This window comes from Oratosquilla oratoria, chromosome 24, assembly GCF_046742065.1.
Source record: "Oratosquilla oratoria isolate Oo_2021 chromosome 24, ASM4674206v1, whole genome shotgun sequence".
NCBI classification, from domain to species: Eukaryota; Metazoa; Arthropoda; class Malacostraca; order Stomatopoda; family Squillidae; genus Oratosquilla; species Oratosquilla oratoria.
The window spans coordinates 11,807,493-11,822,270 of NC_134800.1; positions in this window are offsets into that span (position 1 = coordinate 11,807,493).

Consider the following 14,778-nt stretch of genomic DNA (forward strand, 5'->3'; position numbering starts at 1 on the left):
AAGTTGGGTAGCTCCTCTTACTATTGGACGAGGTTTTGGCGGGCTTTTGCTAAGCCCCTCCCACAATACACTGGGTGCACTCAATAGATGGCACTATGTTTATATCTAAATAACGTGAGGATGATCTTTCCAATATTTGGATTTTGTTTATCAACAGAGCCACATAAGTTGGGTAGCTCCTCTTACTATTGGCCGAGGTTTTGGCGGGCTTTTGCTAAGCCCCTCCCACAATACACTGGGTGCACTCAATAGATGGCATTGTTTATATCTAAATCGTGAGGATGATCTTTCCGATATTTGGATTTTGCTTTTCAACAGAGCCGCATAAGTTGGGTAGCTCCTCTCACTATTGGCCGAGGTTTTGGCGGGCTTTTGCTAAGCCCCTCCCACAATACACTGGGTGCACTCAATAGATGGCTTTTTTTTTTTATATATGTGTTGGATGATCTTTCCGATATTTGGATTTTGCTTTTCAACAGAGCCGCATAAGTTGGGTAGCTCCTCTCACTATTGGACGAGGTTTTGGCGGGCTTTTGCTAAGCCCCTCCCACAATACACTGGGTGCACTCAATAGATGGCACTATTATCTTAATACCAACGGATGATCTTTCCAATATTTGGATTTTGCTTTTCAACAGAGCCGCATAAGTTGGGTAGCTCCTCTCATTATTGGCCAAGGTTTTGGCGGGCTTTTGCTAAGCCCCTCCCACAATACACTGGGTGCACTCAATAGATGGCACTATTGTTTATATCTAAATACCAACGTGAGGATGATTTCCGATATTTGGATTTTGCTTATCAACAGAGCCGCATAAGTTGGGTAGCTCCTCTCACTATTGGCCGAGGTTTTGGCGGGCTTTAGCTAAGCCCCTCCCACAATACACTGGGTGCACTCAATAGATGGCACTATTGTTTATATCTAAATACAAACGTGGATGATCTTTCCAATATTTGGATTTTGCTTATCAACAGAGCCGCATAAGTCGGGTAGCTCCTCTCACTATTGGCCGAGGTTTTGGCGGGCTTTAGCTAAGCCCCTCCCACAATACACTGGGTGCACTCAATAGATGGCATTATTGTTGTTTATATCTAAATGCCAACGCGAGGATGATATTTCCAATATTTGGACTTTGATTATCAACAGAACCCCATAAGTTGGGTAGCTCCTCTATTGGCCGAGGTTTTGGCGGGCTTTTGCTAAGCTCCTCCCACAATACACTGGGTGCACTCAATAGATGGCATTACTGTATATTTTGACACCAACATATCTCTTCAATATTTGGATTTTGCTTATCAACAGAACCCCATAAGTCGGGTAGCTCCTCTCACTATTGGCCGAGGTTTTGGCGAGATTTTGCTAATCTCCTCCCACAATACACTGGGTGCACTCGATAGATGCTGTTTATATACTGCAAGGATTTTCTTTCCAATTTTTAGATTTTTGCTTATCAACAGAACCGCACACTATTGGCCGAGCTTTTGCTAAGTTCCTCCCACAATATACTGGGTGCACTCAATAGATGGCACTATTGTTTATATTTAAACACCAACGTGAAGATGATCTTTCCAATTTTTCGATTTTGCTTATCAACAGACCCCCATAAGTTGGGTAGTTCCTGTTACTATTGGCCGAGGTTTTGGCGGGCTTTCGCTAAGCTCCTCCCATAATACTGTACACTGGGTGCACTCAATAGATGACATTATTGTTTATATTTAAACAACATTGAGCTTTCCAAAATTTGGATTCTGTTTATCAACAGAGCCGCATAGTCGAGTAGCTCCTCTCACTATTGGCTAAGGTTTCGGCGGGCTTTATACTAAGTTCCTATACAGCACTCAGTAGTGGGTTGTTACACTGCGAGGATGATCTTTCCAAAGTTTGGATTTTGCCCATAAAACAGAGGCCCATAAGTCGGGTAGCTCCCCTCACTATTGGCCGAGTTTTTTGTAGCCTTTTGCTAGATTTCTACCACTGTGATTCCAGGTGCTCTGAAAATATAGCAATACCTCTTCCTAATTAATCTTACAGCCATATTTGTCTAAAGGTCGGATTTTCATCATCAAAAGCAACTTATTGTCACTTAGCTATACCCACTTCCTGCCAAAGTTTCAGTGTGATGCTGGCTCCTCCTAAAATGACTGTGCATATATACGAACTCTACGATAGGTGCCAAAGGTAGCATTTTATTTATCAAGAATGCCACATTAGTTTGTGTATTTTTCTTATGTTCTGGTTAATAAAAGAAGTATTGTCCCACGTACCATTTCACTATTGTTCTTATACACACATGGTACAATACATATGAAATAAACCTTTTTAAATTATATCGTTAATATAATGGAAATTGAAATAAGAATAGTTTTTCAGCACCAACTCAAGTACTGTGAATGAGGCATGATACAGTCACTGATGGCCATCAAGGCAGTTATTTACACAGCGAACAGGGCACCTCTGTTGCTAGGCGTACGATGTCCAATATCTGCATCCTACAGTTTGGTCATGCCTCTCCATTGCAGTCCAAATTTTTAACGAGGTTTTGCCACCTCCTTTCACAAACACAGTGACTTAGGCAGGGCTTAAAAAATTGCACATGTTCAGTAAAGCTGCACAAGGTTATCAATTTCACCCATTTTTTGCCCGAATTTTGGGGCCCTTGTGCTAGTTCCTCCCACAGGCAGACCAACCTCTGGTACTCGATAGGATTGGTGAATGGTTTAATTTTTCATACCATCAGAGCTGCTTAAAATGAGTATTTCTTTTCAGTTACAGCCCAAATTTTAGCATACCAGATTTGACAATTGGTTGGAGTCTTCTGATCAGTTTAGCCTGAGTTGTAGGGCATTATTTTCCTACAGCAGGCACTGCAGAAGATTCTTCAGTAATCAAGATATATAAAACTATAGAGGACAAGTAAATAACAAGAATATACACTTTTTATTTCATATCAATAGAAGATATTTCAATGTTGAATAAAACCTGGCAACCCGAACATCGATAGGGGTTCCATGGATGATCTAAAATATAAAAACTTATATTGGGGGAATCATATGAGAGGTACGAAGAAAAGAGAAGAAAAGTAAAGCATAATATAAAGGAGGCAAAGAGGAGACCTGATGTGAAATGGGGTAACAGTATGACAAATTTTTGAAAGCAATATTTTTTTTTTGGGGGTGGGGGAATTAAGAGAGGAAGAGGAGGCAAATCAAGTAGAGAAGGTAAAAGGTGCAGATGGAGAGATTATAATGGAAGAGAAGGCAGTAAGAGGAAGATGGGCAAAGTATTTTAGGGAGTTACTAAATGCAAAAAATAGAAAAGATGGGGAGAAATCCCTTCAGACTGAAACGAAATATCATCCATACACAACCAATATTTATTATTTGCAAGTATAATGGAAGAGAAGGCAGTAAGGGGAAGGTGGGCAGAGTATTCTAGGAAGTTGCTAAATGTGAAGGAGTGTAGGGAGGGAAAGATAATTGCAGTGGGAAGTGCTAAGAAAATGACTGTGATGAGTGAGGAAAATGGAGGAGAAATAAAGAAGGATGAAGTGAAGGCAGTTGTTAAGATGATGAGAGCAGATTAGGCACCTGGATTGGATGGATGTCATGCAGAATGTCTGAAGAAAGGAGGCACAGTGATGGTACACTGGCTGGTGAGGTTATTTATTGTTTGTTTAAGAGAGGGTAGAGTGCTGGTGGACTGGAGGAGTGCCACTTTACAAGGAAAAGGGGGACAAGTGTGAGTTTTAAAGGGATTAGCTTGTTAAGTGTAGTTGGGAAGGCTTATGGGAGGGTCTTGAGAGGATTAGGAGAGGAACAGAGGGAGTAACTGGTGAGGAACAGTGTGGGTTTAGGACCGGTAAGGGTTGCATAGATCAGATTTTTGGGGTAAGACATATATGAGAAAGCTATAGGAAAAGTTGTAGATGTTTTTTGGGCTTTTATGGATCTGGAAAAGGCTTATGAAAGGGTAGACAGGAAGGCATTGTGGGAGGTATTGCGGATATATGGGATAGGAGGAAAGCTGTTAAGAGCAGTCAAGAGTTTTTACGAGAGTAGTAGAGCTTGTGTTAGGATTAGAAATGGAGAGAGTGGTTTGAGGTAAATGTTGGACTTTGTCAGGGATGTGTTATGTTGCCCTGGCTGTTCAATTTATACATGGATGGGGTGGTGTGAGAGGTAAATGCAAGGGTGTCAGGGATTGAAGATGGTTAAAGACAATGGTGAAAAGGGGGAGAAAAGCCAGTTGTTCTTTGCTGACAACACTGCGCTTGTAGCAGGATCAGATGAGGGATTGAGGATGTTTGGGACAGAATTTGGGAAGGTGTACAAAAGAAGAAAGTTGAAGATAAATGTGGGTAAAACTAAGGTGATGAGATGTACAAGGGGAGAAAGGGGCAGTAGACTGGAAGCGAGTATTAAGGGAGAATGGAGGAAGTGGATAGTTTTAGATACATGGGTGAGAATATGGCAGGAAAGGGAAGAGTGGAGGTGGAGGTAGAATGTAGATTGAGAGAAGCGAGTAAATGCCTTGGAGGATTAAAGTGTAATGAGAAATAGACATTTGGGAACTGATGCTAAGAGGAGATTGTATGAAGGAGTGATTGTGCTGACAAAACTGTACAGGGCAGAAACAAGGAACAAAAGAGAGGAGTCTGAATGTGTTTGAGATGAGGTGCCTGAGAAGTATGAGAGGGGTTACTAGGCTGGATAGAATGAGAAATGAGGTGAGGAGAATAACAGGGGTGGAAGGGGAGTTGGGAGATAGGGTTGATGAAAGAGTATTGGGATGGTTTGGACACAAGGAAAGAATGAGTGAAGAAAGATTTGTAAAAGAGGTGTGCAAGGCAGAGTTGGAAGGAGTGAATATGAGGGGGTGACCTAGGATGTGATAGATGGATGGGGTAAAAGGGGCATTTAGAAAAAGGGGAATGTCTGTTGAGGAAGGACAGGAGAAGATAGAAGATAGATGAGTGGAGAATGGTTGTATATGGATGATGCTGTGATGCATGAGGGGGAGTGGGTGGGGGATAAGGGTGACGGAGTATGTGCGAGAAATAAATTGACACAGCCCAAAGGGATTTCTCCTCATCTTCTCCTTTTCTGCATGAGGGGACAGAGAGGGGGGCTCACTGATTTAATGAAGTGGCCTTGTTGTGGATGTGCTGTGTCTTGGGACACTGCTTCTGACCCAGGGTAGTGGGCGAGATGCAGGGATGACCCGTTATCCAGAAGGTGCCAAGATAAGAGGGAGGGAAGGGAGTGGATGGGAGTGGAGTATGCTTGGGGATGTGGGTGGGAGTGGATTTTATGCCTTTGTTTTTTGGGTACCTCCTTTGTAAGGGGGAAAATGCCTTTGGTATATGCATGTACATTAATAAAGATTGGCATACATACAAACATATACCAAGGCTTTTTTCCCTTTACAAGGGAGGTAGCCAAAAAGGGAAAGGCATAAAATCATTTCCACCCATTCCATCCCTGAATACACTCCACACCCCTCCACCCTCCCTCTTATCTGAGCACCTCCTGGATAACAGGCCATCCCTGCACCTTGTCCACTGCCCTAGGTCAGAAGCAGTGTCGCAAGACACAGCACATCCACAGCAAGGCCGCTTCATTAAATCGGTGACCCTCCCTCTCCGTCCCCCCATTGCATAAAAGGAGAGGACGGGGAGAAATCCCTTTGGGCTGCGTCAAATTGTGCTCACACATACTACCTCACCCCCCACCCCCCTGCCCATTCCACCTCATGCAATCACATCATCCATATACAACCATTCTCCATTCACCCGTCTTCTGTCCTCTCCCGTCCTTCCTCAACAGACATTCCCCTCTTCCCCAAAGCCCCCTTCACCCCATCCATCCACCTCATCCTAGGACGTCCCCTCATGTTCACTCCCTCCACATCTGCCTTCCATACCTCTTTTACTAGTCTTTCTTCACTCATTCTTTCCATGTGTCCAAACCATCCTAATATTCTTTCATCAACCCTATCTCCCAACTCCTTTTCCACCCCTATTCTTCTCCTCACCTCATTTCTCACTGTATCTAGCCTACTAACCCCCATCATACTTCTAAGACACCTCATCTCAAACACATTCAAACTCCTTCTCTCTTTTTCTCTTATGTTCCATGTTTCTGCCCCATACAGTGCTGTTGGCACAATCACTCCTTCATACAGTCTCCTCTTAGCATCCATTCCCAAATGTCTATTCCTCATTATACTCTTTAATCCACCAAGGCATTTACTCGCTTCTCTCAATCTACATTCTACCTCCACCTTTTCCTGCCACATTTGCACCCAAGTATCTAAAACTATCCACTTCCTCCAGTCGCTCTCCATTAATGCTCACTTCCAGTCTACTGCCACTTTCACCCCTTGTACATCTCATCACCTTACTTTTACCCACATTTATCTTTAGCTTTCTTCTATCACATACTCTCCCAAACTCTGCCACCAACTTCCTCAGTCCCTCCTCCGATCCTGCCACAAGCGCAGTGTCGTCCACAAACAACAGCTGGCTCACCTCCCACTTTTCTCCATTTTCTTTAACCATCTCCAATCCCTTGACCCCCTTGCATTTACCTCTCGCACCACCCCATCCATGTATAAGTTGAACAGCCAGGGCAACATAAAGCATCCTTGGCAAAGTCCCACCTTTACCTCGAACCACTCACTCTCTCCATTTCCAATCCTGACACAAGCTCTACTACTCTCATAAAAACTCTTGACAGCTCCCAGCTTTCCTCCTATCCCTAATATCTGCATAACCTCCCACAGTGCCTTTCTGTCTACCCTATCATAAGCCTTTTCCAGATCCATAAAAGCCCCAAAAACATCCTTCCCCTTTCCTATAGCTTTCTCACATATCTGTCTTACCACAAAGATCTGATCTACACAACCTCTACCTGTCCTAAATCCACACTGTTCCTCACCAATTACTCCTTCTGTTCCTCTCCTAATCCTCTCAATCAAGATCCTCCCATAGGCCTTCCCAACTACACTTAACAAGCTAATCCCTCTGAAACTACTACATTGACACTTGTCCCCTTTTCCCTTGTAAAGAGGAACTATACAGGCACTCCTCCAGTCCTCTGGCACTCTACCCTCTCTCCAGCAAACATTAAATAACCTCACCAACCAGTCCACCATCACTGTACCTCCCTTTTTCAGACATTCTGCATGGCATCCTTCCAGACTAGGTGCCTTACCTGCTTTCATCATCTTAACAACTGCCTTCACCTCATCCTTCCTTATTTCTCCTCACTCATCACTCTCATTTTCTTCACATTTCCCACTGCAGCTATCTTTCCTTCCCTATCCTCCTTCACATTTAGCAACTCCCTAAAATATTCTGCCCATCTTCCCCTTACTACCTTCTCTTCCATTAACATCTCTCCATCTGCACCTTTTACCTTTTCTTCTCTACTTGATTCGCCTCCTCTTCCTCTCTTAATTTCTTTCCAAAACATCTTTTTATTACTTTCAAAATTTTCTGTCATACTCTTACCCCATTTCACATCTGCTCTCCTCTTTGCAACCTTTACCTTTTGCTTTACTTCTCTTTTCTTTCCTTGTACCTCTCATATGACTCCCTCGTCCTATTTTGTAACCAATCTGTGAAAGCTCGCTTCTTCTCTTCTACAACCTTCTTTGTTTCCTCATCCCACCATTCACTACCCTTTCTTCTATTTCCCCCTGTCCTTCTTGTTCCACACACCATCCTTGCACACTTTATGACTCCCTCCTTGAACCATCCCCATTCCTCCTCCACACCCAGCTCTACTCTATCCTTTACTCCCTCCCACTCCTTCAGCTTCTTTCCGTACTCCTTCTCCTTCAAGGAGTTCACTCTAAGAATCTCCCTACCTTTTGTCCCTTTCCTCTTTCTCCATCTATCCTCCACTCTCAACTTACCTTCCACCAAAAAATTATCTGATATTCCCCCACCCTCTCCCCTTAGCACATGTACATCCTTAACTCTTCCTATCATAATCCTATTTACCACTACATAATCCATTAGCGCTCTATCTACCACCCTTCCCTCCACCACCCTCTCCTATATGTACTTATGCTTGACTTTCTTCCGAAACACTGTATTTGCTATCATCAACTCTCTTTCTAGACACATTTCCACCATCAACTCTCCACTACGATTCTTTCCTGGAACTCCATATTTCCCAACCACTCCATTGATTGGACCATTTCCTACCCTAGCATTACATTGACATTTCTTCCTAGATCCTCTATGCACTCATTTAAATCTATCCAAAAGGCCTCCCTTTCTTCTACACTCTTCTCACTGCCAGGCCCATATGCACTTACAAAGACCCACATCTCCTTCCCCAGTTTCACCTTCATCCACATTATCCTTGAGGAAACCTCCTTCCACTCCACTACCTGTTTACCTATCTCTTCATTTACTAGAATAGCCACCCCTTCCCTCCCTCGCCCTCTCTTCACTCCTGATAACCTCCCACTTACACTCACCCTTCTCTTTCAACTTAGTTTCACTCAAAGCCAACACATCCATCTTTCTTCTCATAAACATACTACCTATCTCTTCCCTTTTACTCTCATCTGTACCACATCCACGCACATTAAAAGACCCAAACCTTAGGGTGCTGGTCCGAGAACTTCCAGACCCTCTTATGCCTTCTCTTTTTTGTTTAGGAATGTCCCCTGTGGGGCTACAAGGAGAAAGATGCCTAGTCCCAATCCCCATCCCTTTATTCTCGCCTCTTATGATCCAAATGGGAATATTTGGTGGCAGTATTTTTTTCCCCCACCACAGGGAATTCCCCCATCACAGAAAAAGAATACTCAGAGAAATGGTACAGGACAGCAACAAGGGGTTGGGGGACAGCATAACGGAGGGACAGTCGTAGTATAAAAGTGTCATCATTTCTCTATGAACAGAGTTTTCCTCTATCATAGACAAAATGATGTGTGGCTCTGGTCCGTAGGGGCGTCCCATATAGACCCTAAAGTATCAACTGCCTGCTACTTTGCCACAATAACAAGCAGCCAATACCCCAGATGGGGAAAGATTGGCAGACTTTCTTTTTTTGTCTTTATATGCATATATCCAGAACTCCATGATAAAATCATATTTGTCTTTTATAACTGCATATCCTCTTAGCAGGTAACATAAATTTGAAAAAGCAGCCACTTGCTTCTGCTAATTCGTTGCATGTCATAAAATTGTTCGCTCATACAGAGAAGAAGAGGTGCTGCAATGACAAAAATAATGCCCTGAGGGAAGCCAGAAAAAAGTTAAAAGTGCTACCAGGTATGGAAGGGGTTAAAAGAGTATATACAAATAGGTTTCTTCCTCCTTACAAGGATGGTAGCCAGCCAAGGCATGCATCTTCCTCCACTCATCCTACGCACCATCATTTCCCTATTATCTTAGCTCCCTGTGGATGAAGGGTCATCCCTGCCCACTGCCCGGGTCAGAAACAATGCGACAGGACAGAGGTAAAGACAGCTGTTCAAAAATGTGCCTTACCACAGCCCAATAATAAACAGCTTATTTTATTTCTCAGACATGACACGACAGAGAAGTAAAAACCATGTGGGACTTACATGCTTTGCGTTAATCCCTTCTCCACTGAGATTAATGAAATAGTTTTGCAAGAGAAAGAATGAAAGGTAAAATACCAATAGTGGTGGAGGGAACCTAAGACTGGGGAGTAAAAGTGCTGGGAATGTAAATTATAGACAACTCTCTCTTTCTGCTATATATGCATGTGTGCGTGCATGTAGTATTTCTGTATTTACTTAATTGGGATGGTTTGGATACATGGAAAGAATGAGTGAAGAAAGACTAGTAAAAGAGGTGTGGAAGGTAGAGGTAGAAGGAGTGAACATGAGGGGTCAACCTAAGATGAGATGGATGGATGGGGTGAAAGGGGAATATCTGTTGAGGAAGGACGGGAGAGGACAGATGATATGGATGAATGGAGAATGGTTGTGTATGGATGATGCTGTGATGCACGAGGGGGAGTGGGTGGGGGATGGGGGGTGAAGGAGCATGTGTGAGAAATAAATTGATGGAGCCCGAAGGGATTTCTCCCTGTCTTCTCCTTTCATGCATGAGGGGATGGAGAAGGGGGGTCACAGATTTAATGAAGTGGCCTTGCCGTGAATGTGCTGTGTCTTGCAACACTGCTTCTGACCCAGGGTAATGGGCAAGATGCAGGGATGACCAGTCATCCAGGAGGTGCCAAGATAAGAGGGTGGAGGGGTGGAGTATGTTAGGGATGGAATGGGTGGGAGTGGTTTTTATGCCTTTGTTGTCTTTTTTTGGTTACCTCCCTTGTAAGGGGGAAAGCCTTTGGTATATGTATGTACCTAATTGTAATATATAGAAAAGGAGCAACATTTGTTGGATCCCGTCTCCTATTTTCTAATATACAGTACAGTGAGACCTCTCATTAACAGACATTAGTTAGCTGTTTGGAGTGTTTTCGCTGTGCTTTCGGTGGTTGGTGCTGTTGTTTAGTGCGTGCAATCACTATGCCACCCAAAATCCACTCCAAAACACTGAAAACACCGCAAACATAACTGATAATGAGAGGTCTCACTGAACCTAGACTAACCAGCACAATAGTGAAATTATGTGAAAGGACTGTGAAAGATTGGCTTCAGATCTGGAAGGTCATGTGTGTCAAACCTTTTAAGTTTTTACTTGAGAGTGATTGATGTGCTGCAAGAGAGAGAGGGGTGGGTGGACTGCATGTTCCTGGAACTAGAGAAGGCACTTGATAAAGTACCTCACAGTCAACTTATGTGGAAATTGGAGCATGTTGGAGGACTTACAGACAAACCATTAGAATGAATTAAAGATTTTTTGAAGGAAGGTACGTGAGGACATGATTACAGTGCTCAGGTCACTAAAGGGGATAGATTGCATTGATAAAAGAGATCTCCTGATTAAAGATGGGAGGGCTTTAGGAGGTCATGGAAGTAAATTAAGAAAGACCACATGTTGAAAAGACGTGAAGAAATACAGTTTTCCATATAGATGTATAACTATGAGGAATAGCTTAGAACAGGGTTTCTCAAACTTTTTCAGACTGGCACCCCCTTGGCTTCTAGAATAGACTCCTAGTGCCCCCTACCCCATAAACACATGTGAGCTTTCTTTTTGAAGTGAAAACAACAATATTATAAACAAAATATGTATTTAAAAAACAATGATATAGTACACAAGCTCCCCCCGATATCAAAGCACCGCGTACCGCCCACTTTGGGAAATGATGGCTTAGGTGATATAGCCCAAGTTCAAAGGATACACGAGTTCAAATCTAAATGTGATAATTGGAAATCAAAGATATAGATCAAGTTGGAACCATGCATGAATTAGAGTCTAGGTATGTTAGAAAATTAGAAAAAAAGAGACAGAACCCAATGAGCATTACTCCTTTCCTGTATACTACAATTAGGTAAATATTGATTTTGTTTCATTTCATAGGGAGATTTATAGTCTTCAAGACTGAAAACTGGATTTCCATAGTTCTGTTCAGATGGTTATTCTGTATATGTATAATTTATATATATATTATATATGTATATATATATACATACACACACACTTGTGTGTGTTACTGTTTAGCACAGTAGGGTTTCAAAATTAAATGGTATGTTTACCATCAACAATGATACAGATATGTGAGAATACTGAAGAGATTGAGATTCACTCAGCCAATGTTTTGGTGTACTTATCAGTTGTGGCCAAAATCACGCTAAAAATATTAATTGTAGAAAATCAACTGATACTGGCCACTACCCAATCTACAACAGAGTTCACATTAAGGAATGAGTAAATAATATAAATTGTATAGTTTCAGCCCATGGCTGCACTGTTTGAATAAACCATGAATCATTATCATTCTACAGGTCTACAAGTTGTCTGAGAGTACCGGGTCCGACAGTGGACATCACTGTCTTCAAGATGTATACATGGGAGGACAAAAGTGACCTCTCCTTTTCACAGTAGGCAGTGGTGGATCTGATGGAAGCCAGTAACTTCTTGCATCGGGGTTACGTCGTGTATGTCAATAAATGGTATACATCCCCTGCCTTATTTCATTACCTGCAGGCCTGAAGGATTGGTGCTGTCGGAAATGCTCGGACCAACAGGCAGTTCATGACTAGACCTCAGGGTGGAGAGAAAAGGGGACAGACCACAGGAGCTCTGCCACAGAGATGTTGTGCTTGGCATGGAAAGACAAGAAAGCTGTCACCATGCTGAGCACAACCCATACATCTGGCATGGTAGATGTGGAAAGGCATGGCAAGGTGCTCCAGAAGCCATAACATGTCACTAACTACTCTGTATATGAAGAGTATTGATCTTGTCATTCGGCTGACCAGGTCACACCCTTCTGTCAGGCAATGGCAGAAGTGGTATAAAAAGTTTTTACATGTACAATGTGGCAACAATGAATTGCTACATTGTATATAAAACACTGGGCCACACAGTGGAACAGTACTACTTCCGCCTGAACCTGGCGGCAATGGATATACTGTACTGAATGTGTCAGGCTTCTGGAGCCTTAAAGCCAATGAGGCTGCCTTCTCTTTCAAGACTTCTGATGGAGACACTCCATGCAGTGACATGGATAGAGAAAAATTACCCACACTACAAGCAGGCTGTGCAACAAGGCACTCTGCACCTGTGTTCTCATTGAAAAGCAACACTCATTTTCAGTATCTAATAGCATGGGCTAATATGGAGAGCATAGAAGCATTTTAGCATCTCTTGACTACAGAATCAAAACTAAAAATCATGAAATGCCATATTCTTAAAAACCTGTGATCAGATTCCTGCAAAATTGGTGCATGTCTTCACATACGCATATCACACATGAAAGTAATTATAATCAGTTGCGAGGGCCAATGCTAGGCTAAACATATCGCTAGTGTGGCTGGCAACGAGTAGAAAAAGGTTAATGTGAATGGTTTAAAGATGGTCTTTTGCAGCATTGCACATTTCAAATTTTGGTATTAAAATTTTCCATTCATGGCTCCATGCAATTTTTTTTGCAATAGCCTACACTTTGTTTTTTGCTTCATCTACAAACATCGGCATTGCTAATGTACAGTTCCAACTTGTTTTATATCCTTTAGATCCAATTGTCCCTTTTATAAGGGGAAGAAGCCCTTGGTATATAGATATATTGTTCCAGCTTGGCTATATCATTTAACCTATTCCAAGCACTTATGCATCTATATGGAAAACTAAGGGGCACACGGAAGCCCGGTGGATACAGTCGATCTCACGAGCAAGTGATCATGAGCTTGATTCCTGGGACCAGCTGCATGCATGCATTAAAGAAAAAAAAAAAAAAAAAAAATCTCATTTCCTATCTTGTGAGCGTGGGATGGCGAGTTTTGATTTTATTGAAAACATTTTTTTCATATCCTTTAGACAAGTCTTCCTTGATTGAAGAAACACTACACGTGTGTGTGCGAACACACTGCCCTGTTGTTGTTGTTGGGGGTGCTACAGGACGGGGCATGGTACCACGCAGGAGGGTGGAGGGTTGATGGGTCTATGATGGATGCTGCAGCCTCACACCTAATGGTTCACTTGTTCCATTACTCTAGCTGCAGGTGTAAAAAGGGCAGTTATATTTAGAGCACTTATTCTAACCTCTTCCACGTGTACTGTGCATTACAAACAGTTCACCTGTACTTCTGTTCTTATGGACAATACTGGGCTATCACCACATATCTTAGGATCATGGTATAGCTAATGGAAAATGGGTATACATCAGGGCACAGTATTAAGATATGGGAGTACCAGTGTGTCATGTTAGATTGTTTATATACTGTAGGGTGATCATAGTTTGGAAAGGTATCTTGTCCTGTAGATAAGTGTGGGGATAGGATTGAAGTATTGTTCTTGTTTCACCTGGAATAGCGGGACTATTTTCCGAGAGGTAGGTATGGCAGCAGAAGGCTGTTAAAAGGTTTGGTGTAGCTAGGTTATTCCAGCTGGAAGCACTGCAGGAATAGGTTGAAAGATGGTCTTAAGTAATTAGATAGCCATGTGCATGATATGCACCTTGTTTCTAAATGTATCAGTAGTGTCAAAGCATCAGTTATAGTGGTGGGAAGACTTGACATCCTTAGTCAAGTTATGTCTGTGCACGAAGTGGGTGGAGTTCCAAAGTGATTAACTACTTATCTTGTGTAGAATAGTAGTTTCAAATAAGCCTGGAAGCAGGGTGTTCCTAGACTATTTACCTAAGTGCAGTACACAGGAAAGGAGCAATGCTCGTTGGGACCTCTCCTACTCATTTTTTTTCATACCTAGCCTCAAATTTGTAGTATTGTGGTATAGTGTAGGACTAATACGAACTTGTGGCATAGTGTATAGGACTAAGATCTAGTGCAAGGGTGGGGCGCGGCGTGCTCGATCCCCAGACGCTTTCCAGTACAAGGACTCTATTACGGGCACAAGGGGCAAGGCACGATGGCTACCAGTCATCCGGAAGTTCTGCTGCTACTTCAGGGAGGTTGGCGTCCCCCTCCGCCTTTGCACAGATGGTGGCCCTCCATTTACCAGCGCAGAGTTTAACCACTTTACGGAACGCTGGGGTGTCCACCATTTGGTCACCTCCCCGAACTACCCCCAGTCTAATGGACACGCCAAAGCCACGGTCAAGGCAGCTAAGCAAATCATCCTTAAGACTGCGCCCAACAGCAACATCAACTGCGAGCAGTTCGACTGCGGTCTCCTCGAATTACGGAACATGCCGTCC